Genomic DNA, 8,110 nt, shown 5'->3' with positions numbered 1-8,110 from the left:
GACGAACGTATCCTTCAGGAGAGTGCGGCGAAATGGGGCATTATTGGGCTGTGGCAGCAGACGATCGACGCGAGTGTCTTTGCTAACAGCACGACATCGCCTGTGCTCCTACCATATCGACTGGACCCGAGATGATTGGAAACCATGGCCTGGTCGGATCAATCCCCATTTCAGTTGGTAAGAGCTGGTGGTAGGGATCGAGTGTGGCGCAGACCCCACGAAGCCATGGACCAAAGTTGTCAAAAAGGCACCGTGCAGGCTGCTGGTGACTCAGTAGTGGTGGAGGACTGTGTTTGCATGGACTGGACTGGTCCTCCAGTCCTATGAAATGATTATTGACTGATTGACTGGATATGGTTATTGTCGGCTACTTGGAGATCATTTTCAGCCCAAACAACGGTGGAATCTCTTTTTTTTTTTTTTTTGGTCATCAGTCTACTGACTGGTAAGGATGCGACCCGCCACGAATTCCTTTCCTGTGCTAACCTCTTCATCTCAGAGTAGCACTTGCAACCTACGTTCCTCAATTATTTGCTTGACGTATTCCAATCTCTGTCTTCCTCTACACTTTTTGCCCTCTACAGCTCCCTCTTGTACCATGGAAGTCATTCCCTCATGTCATAGCAGATGTCCTATCATCCTGTCCCTTCTCCTTATCAGTGTTTTCCACATATTCCTTTCCTCTCCGATTCTGCGTAGAACCTCCTCATTCCTTACCTTATCAGTCCACCTAATTTTCAACATTCGTCTATAGCACCACATCTCAAATGCTTCGATTCTCATCTGTTCTGGTTTTCCCACAGTCCATGTTTCACTACCATACAATGCTGTACTCCAGACGTACATCCTCAGAAATTTCTTCCTCAAATTAAGGCCGGTATTTGATATTAGTAGACGTCTCTTGGCCAGAAATGCATTTTGTCATAGCGAGTCTGTTTTGATGTCCTCCTTGCTCCGTCCGACATTGGTTATTTTACTACCTAGGTAGCAGAATTCCTTAACTTCATTGACTTCGTGAGCATCAATCCTGATGTTAAGTTTCTCGCTGTTCTCATTTCTACTACTTCTCATTACCTTCGTCTTTCTCCGATTTACTCTCAAACCATACTGTGTACTCATTAGACTGTTCATTCCGTTCAGCAGATCATTTAATTCTTCTTCACTTTCACTCAGGATAGCAATGTCATCAGCGAATCGTATCATTGATATCCTTTCACCTTGTATTTTAATTCCACTCCTGAACCTTTCTTTTATTTCCATCATTGATTCCTCGATGTACAGATTGAAGAGTAGGGGCGAAAGGATACAGCCTTGTCTTACACCCTTCTTAATACGAGCACTTCGTTCTTGATCGTCCACTCTTGTTATTCCCTCTTGGTTGTTGTACATATTGTATATGACCCGTCTCTCCCTATAGCTTACCCCTACTTTTTTCAGAATCTCCAACAGCTTGCACCATTTTATATTGTCGAACGCTTTTTCCAGGTCGACAAATCCTATGAAAGTGTCTTGATTTTTCTTTAGCCTTGCTTCCATTATTAGCCGTAACGTCAGAATTGCCTCTCTCGTTCCTTTATTTTTCCTAAAGTCAAACTGATCGTCACCTAGCGCATTCTCAATTTTCTTTTCCATTCTTCTGTATGTTATTCCTGTAAGCAGCTTCGATGCATGAGCTGTTAAGCTGATTGTGCGATAATTCTCGCACTTGTCAGCTCTTGCCGTCTTCGGAATTGTGTGGATGATGCTTTTCCGAAAGTCAGATGGTATATCGCCAGACTCATATATTCTACACACCAACGTGAATAGTCGTTTTGTTGCCACTTCCCCCAATGATTTTAGAAATTCTGATGGAATGTTATCTATCCCTTCTGCCTTATTTGACCGTAAGTCCTCCAAAGCCCTTTTAAATTCCAATTCTAATACTGGATCCCCTATCTCTTCTAAATCGACTCCTGTTTCTTCTTCTATCACATCAAACAAATATTCACCCTCATAGAGGCTTTCAGTGTATTCTTTCCACCTATCTGCTCTCTCCTCTGCATTTAACAGTGGAATTCTCGTTGCACTCTTAATGTTACCACCGTTGCTTTTAATGTCACCAAAGGTTGTTTTGACTTTCCTGTATGCTGAATCAGTCCTTCAGACAATCATATCTTTTTCGATGTCTTCACATTTTTCCTGCAGCCATTTCGTCTTAGCTTCCCTGCACTTCCTATTTATTTAATTCCTCAGCGACTTGTATTTCTGTATTCCTAATTTTCCCGGAACGTGTTTGTACTTCCTCCTTTCATCAATCAGCTGAAGTACTTCTTGTGTTACCCATTGTTTCTTCGCAGCTACCTTCTTTGTACCTATGGAATCTCTATGGATGATGATGCGCCATGTCACCAATCCACAATTATTCACAATTGATTTGAAGAACATTCTTCACAATTCGAGCGAATAATTTGGCCACATAGATCTCCCGAGATGAATTCCATCGAAGATTTTTTGGGATATAATGGAGAAGTCAATTTGTGCACAAAATTCTGCAGCAGGAACTCTTTCGCAATTCTCTTGTATTGTCTCAGCTGAAACGTGTTCAGGTGCCACACAGATCGATGACTGAAAATCTTCCAGCATGGTGGGATGGTTCCAATAGGCAGTGTCTTTCGATGTTCCCTACAAAAAAGTAGCCATTAGAAGTCAGATCGGGTGAATGTGGTGGCAAATCCACGCTGCGCCAGTAAATTTTGTTAATCCAACGAAAAAAAGACTATTCCTGAAGTATTCATCAAGAAACCGAAACACCTGTGTGATGTTTCAGGCCCATTTTCCCATTTTCCATGGATCACTCGATGACTGCTCGATCGTCCAAGTTTTGCTGTGTGGCGTCGAATATTTCGAAAATTGCAACGCAACGTTCACTAGTTATCGAATCTGGCATGAAAACTGCACCGATGGTGTCTCTGCAATGCACCACATCCCAACTTTTGTAGATTACAGTGGTTTCACTTGACACAAATTGGGATTTTTTGGAACCCCAAAATCGCCAATCTTATTTATTCACGAATCTATTCAGGTCGAAATGTGCTTCGTCCTGGAATCAGATGCAGCAAACATCAAATCCTTCTTCCTGGCAGATTAAAACTGTGTGCCGGACCGAGACTCGAACTCGAGACCTTTGCCTTTCGCGGGCAAGTGCTCTAGTTCTAGTTCGAGTCTCGGCCCGGCACACAGTTTTAATCCGCCAGGAATTTTCATATCAGCGCACACTACGCTGCAGAGTGAAAATCCCATTCATCAAATCCTTCGTTGTCATTCATTGTGAGTATCTCGTTCGCAGAGTCGACCCTTTGCAGCAAAGCGGAAATATATATAGGACCTGGAAACCATGGCTTTTGAATGGACAAACTGTTTCCCAGTAGGTATGCGTGTTGGGACGCTTCAAACCAATCTCTACTACAATATCTTTCAGACGTATTTCCTTGGATTTTGCTGAATAATTCCATAAACCGTTTTCGGAGGTAACGGCAGTTGGTTTGGGATCAACGTTCCCCACTATATTATCAGCCACACTGACAGTCCCTCTGAATTTTTTGAAGAGCTTGCGAATGCTTTTTTTTTTTTGAGTCGGGTCCTTTTGGAACGGTAAATCATGACTGAAAACTATGCCTTGTTGCTGTGATACCGTGTTTGTTGGTTGGTTTGGGAGAGGGGACCAAACAGCGATGTCATCGGTCCCATCGGATAAGGGAAGAAAGTCTCCGTGCCTTTTCAAAGGAACCATCCCGGCGTTTGCCTGAAGCGATTTAGGGAGATCATGCAAAACCTAATTCAGGATGGCCGGACGCAGGGTTGAACCGTCGTCCTCCCGAATGCGAGTGCAGTGATACCGTGTGGTAACCAGCGATATTACAATATTGCTCACTAGAGTACACGATTTCATCCCCTACACTACGCTAACACCCTACCACGTTTCAAACGTGGAACTGATCGCTCTGGGCTTGAGAGTACAATTTACAGACACTATACGATTACAGCGTCATCTGTTAGCAGCTTTTGTAACTACTATTTCGAAACTTCTACTTGAAATTCTTAAAATTTTCGCAATTAACGTACTATTTATTGCATTCTTCTATCAATAGCGTATGTTGAGAGATATTCGGCCGGCCGAAGTGGCCGAGCGGTTCTAGGCGATTCAGTCTGGAACTGCGCGACTGCTACGGTCGCAGGTTCGAATCCTGCCTCGGGCATGGATGTGTGTGATGTCTTTAGCTTAGTTAGGTTTAAGTAGTTGTAAGTTCTAGCGGACTGACGACCTCAGAAGTTAAGCCCTATAGTGCTCAGAGCCATTTGAACCATTTTGGGAGATATTCGGTAGTCGGTTCACCGGTCGTGTAATTATTTCGATATCTGTGACTCTTAAAAGCATCAGTTGTGAAGCATGTCGGATCTCAGTGACGCCGTATGTTTATAGACGAGGCACTGGCGTGGCACAGCTGTTTGGGGCATGACGGAAATGCTGATACACACATGTGCGAAGTGTCGAAGCCATCATATCTGTCATGTGTGGTGTTGCTTATCAACAGGCACTGTCTGGCGAGGCATAAACCTCCGTCCACTAAATTTCTATATGTGTTAATATATTAGAGTATAGAACGATTACTCTACGGTTTATTCACAAAAAATATTTAGACATACCTAGGTTGCTACAGTGTTTGTTTATCTACAGTAACTCAACGGTGAATGAGATCTAAGAATACACTGTGATACAGGAACAGTTAACTATAAAAATAGAACTTAGTAATGATTTCGTCGGGCTATGACCTGTCAGTCGACCAGTAACGTACCTCTCCCAGTGATCTTTGGACCGTTAATGTCAGCAATCGAAATCGGAGCGTTGATTCAATTTCGACAAAAGACCTCGTTTGTGACTTATTGGGTTCAGATCGTGCACAGTGTGAGGCAGCAAAGACAGGCTTCCCTAAATCAGAACACATAAATGTTTCGCCATGTTGTGTCAACTGAACATACCGGTACCCAATGTTGGCTTTTTATTTGTTTTTACGTCAGGACAGCGCGAACGCATTCCGACATCCCGACCACCAAAAATTATGTGCCCGAGGGAGGCGCATGTTTTTAAATTTATTTATTTATGAACATAACATCGTTACAACAATACATGAACAGAAAAATGTAATTGTGAATAGGTGGTCAATATTTCACATAATCGAAGTCCTTGAAAAACAGAAATAAATACAACTGAAATGTGTGGCAAGTTATTCACAGAAAGCTTTTAGTAAAAATTCTAAAAAAAAATTAGCATGAGTTGTGACATGTAAACAAAGATTAAAATAAGTATATCAGGCAAGAAATTAAGAGTAATTGGAAAACTCAAACGAGAAAGGAGAAACGAATGGGATACTTCTAGCGAAAGTATTCACTGTAAGTGAAGCACCCTCTGATATCCGTACAATAACGCAACCGATAAAGTGTTGGCAAAATGTTCGCGGTACTGCGACGACCGTTGCAATTGTTGATGACATTCCCACAGGTAGACCATGTACCGCACGGCGTCATCGAGTTGTAACTCAAAAATGGCGTAAGCAGTGTGCCCCAGTAGCCAGGCCACGGCGTTGCACTTCATTTTTGGATGCAGTTTAAGGTCAGGAAGGATAATCCACATTGCTGTCACACTGGAGGGTGCAGTCTGGTTGATAAGCCCCACCATCAATCGGCACAACTCCCACACTCCCCACACTTAGCGGCGCGCTATACGGTGGTCTCTGGTGTCGCCAGCTCCACACTGTTTGCACTCGTTCGTCTGGCTGAGGTGAATGTCTGCTGGTCGCTGCTTAGTCGGAAAGGTGTCATTGACGACTCGGTACCACAACGAATTGATGTCCGACGGCAGGAATGGGTTGTTAATATTATCCCATACCTGCTTTCATACGACCGTTGGTGGACAGCCCAGGAGAGCTTCATAGATCGTACCATAAGGTGAAGATGTGGCGTGTGACGCCATACATAACCCGATAGCTTGCAGTTTTCGTTGAATTATAGCGGACTATGTGCCAAATGTTCTGACGAACATTTATATTTGTTAAATGGCTCAAATGGCTCTGAACACTATGGGACTTAACATCTGTGGTCATCAGGCCCCTGGAACTTAGAACTACTGAAACCTAACTTACCTAAGGATATAACACACATCCATGCCCGAGGCAGGATTCGAACCTGCGACCGTAGCGGTCACGCGGTTCCAGACTGAAGCGCCTAGAACCGCACGGCCACACCGGCCGGCTATATTTGTTACAGTTGGGTGCACATTCATGGGACATTTCCTGACGCCACGACAGTCGTTAAGTGGTGCATTTGTCTTGTTACTATATGATCAAGTTCCACATATACTACGTCGTTCATATCTCCTCGACGGCTATTTCCAGTGCAACAAAAAGTATGTTGTTACATTAAAAAAAGTCGGTATTACAATTCACCGGGTATAATAGTTAAAAATTACTTACGTACGTCAGAAAATTCCCCACATTGTACGCTGTAAACTATCTATAACCTCAACGCGGTGTGTTTACTAATTCTGGATATATTTTGGTTGGTCTGTCTTTGTTCTGAACCCAGAATATTAGTAACGCTGAGGTAAATCCATCTTTTGAGATCAGATTTTTTTGTGTCTGAAAGTCCATCTTTGAACAAGATTGTTGAGGGATTTCGGCTGTTCAGTATAAAACGTAAAGTTAAGAACGCTTTCAGTTGTCTATATTTTGAATGCAATTTATTTATGCAACAAGTTTCAGCGTTTCACTGTGCCATCTTCATGAGCCCTGACCAACATGTAGAAGGAATCTAACCTCATTTGCAATCGAAATAGGTGCTAGCATTAATTAACTTGTATCTGTACACTTCTAGTTTCTACAACGCAGTCCTAATTCGAGGTAGCATTCCTCCTACACGTTGGTCAGGGAGCCTGAAGATGGCGTAGTGAAACGCCGAAACTGGTCGCATAAATAAATTAATTCAAGATATAGACGGCTGAAGGTGTTTATAATTTTCCAGTTGTTCTGGAGATGCATCTTAATTACTAGAATCGTAAGCACATTGAAAGTGACTAGTACGGCTGTTATTGAATGACTTGTGAACTTATTAGCGCTTTAATGCTGATATGAGAAACTAACTTAGGCCCACTGCTTCAATCGCGTACACTGTAAGGCCTGCAGAGAATGTTTTTGTTTTTATTCAATCGAATTTTTGCGTTGTTCACAAATTGCAACGCTCTATAAGCTTTTCACGCTAATTAAGGCCACATAAGCATGGTCTTTTTCGAATGTATTTCTGACCAAAAAGCGATTCTGGTAGCTGGAGTCCAAAGCTTTTGTTAATCATGCATTTTACGTTCTTGTCGGGATATTTCCGTAGCAACCTTCAATCCCTAACAAAAATTTCTTTGCTTCTAACCGAGAAGTGAAATATAAGATTTCGTAAATTTAGCTTTAAAATTTTTGTTAATGTAACGAAATATTTTCTTAAAAATTTTCATCCTCTAGTAGACTCCCTTATGGGTTGGCTCTCCAGAAACAGTAAAACACGTTCTTTTTTCTATTTATAACCGAGAGGTCAAATACCAGTTGTCATAGATGAAGCCTTAAAAATCCTTTAGGAGTTCTTTAGTACTCGTAATTATTTATTTTCAAAAAGTTTCACCCACTATTTTACCTCCTTAGTGGCTGAATTTCCAAAAATGCTTAAACATTTTTTTAAATTTTCTGATTGAGAAGACAAGTACCGGTTTTCGTAGTTCTAACAGCAAAATTCCCTTAATGACATACTTTCAAAAAGCCTTTCATCCTCTATTTATCCCCCTTAGGAGTGGAATATCGGACGATGACTTTTTAAACGATGGCTGTTGTATAAGATCCACACGCTCTCCAAACTACTTCTATAATTAGCGGCTCCGGCTGAGCAATGATGAGTCAGATCGTATTTCACTCTCTTTGTGGTTGAAGTTCCAAAAAAGGTGACATGCGTATGTTCTATTTCCAACAGAAAAACCAAATACAAATTTTCATAGATTTTGCTTCGAAAATGCTTGCACAATGAAATATTTCCATAAAAA

Source organism: Schistocerca cancellata, chromosome 9 (genome assembly GCF_023864275.1).
Source record: "Schistocerca cancellata isolate TAMUIC-IGC-003103 chromosome 9, iqSchCanc2.1, whole genome shotgun sequence".
Classification (NCBI taxonomy): domain Eukaryota; kingdom Metazoa; phylum Arthropoda; class Insecta; order Orthoptera; family Acrididae; genus Schistocerca; species Schistocerca cancellata.
Note: the sequence above shows the minus strand (reverse complement) of the source record.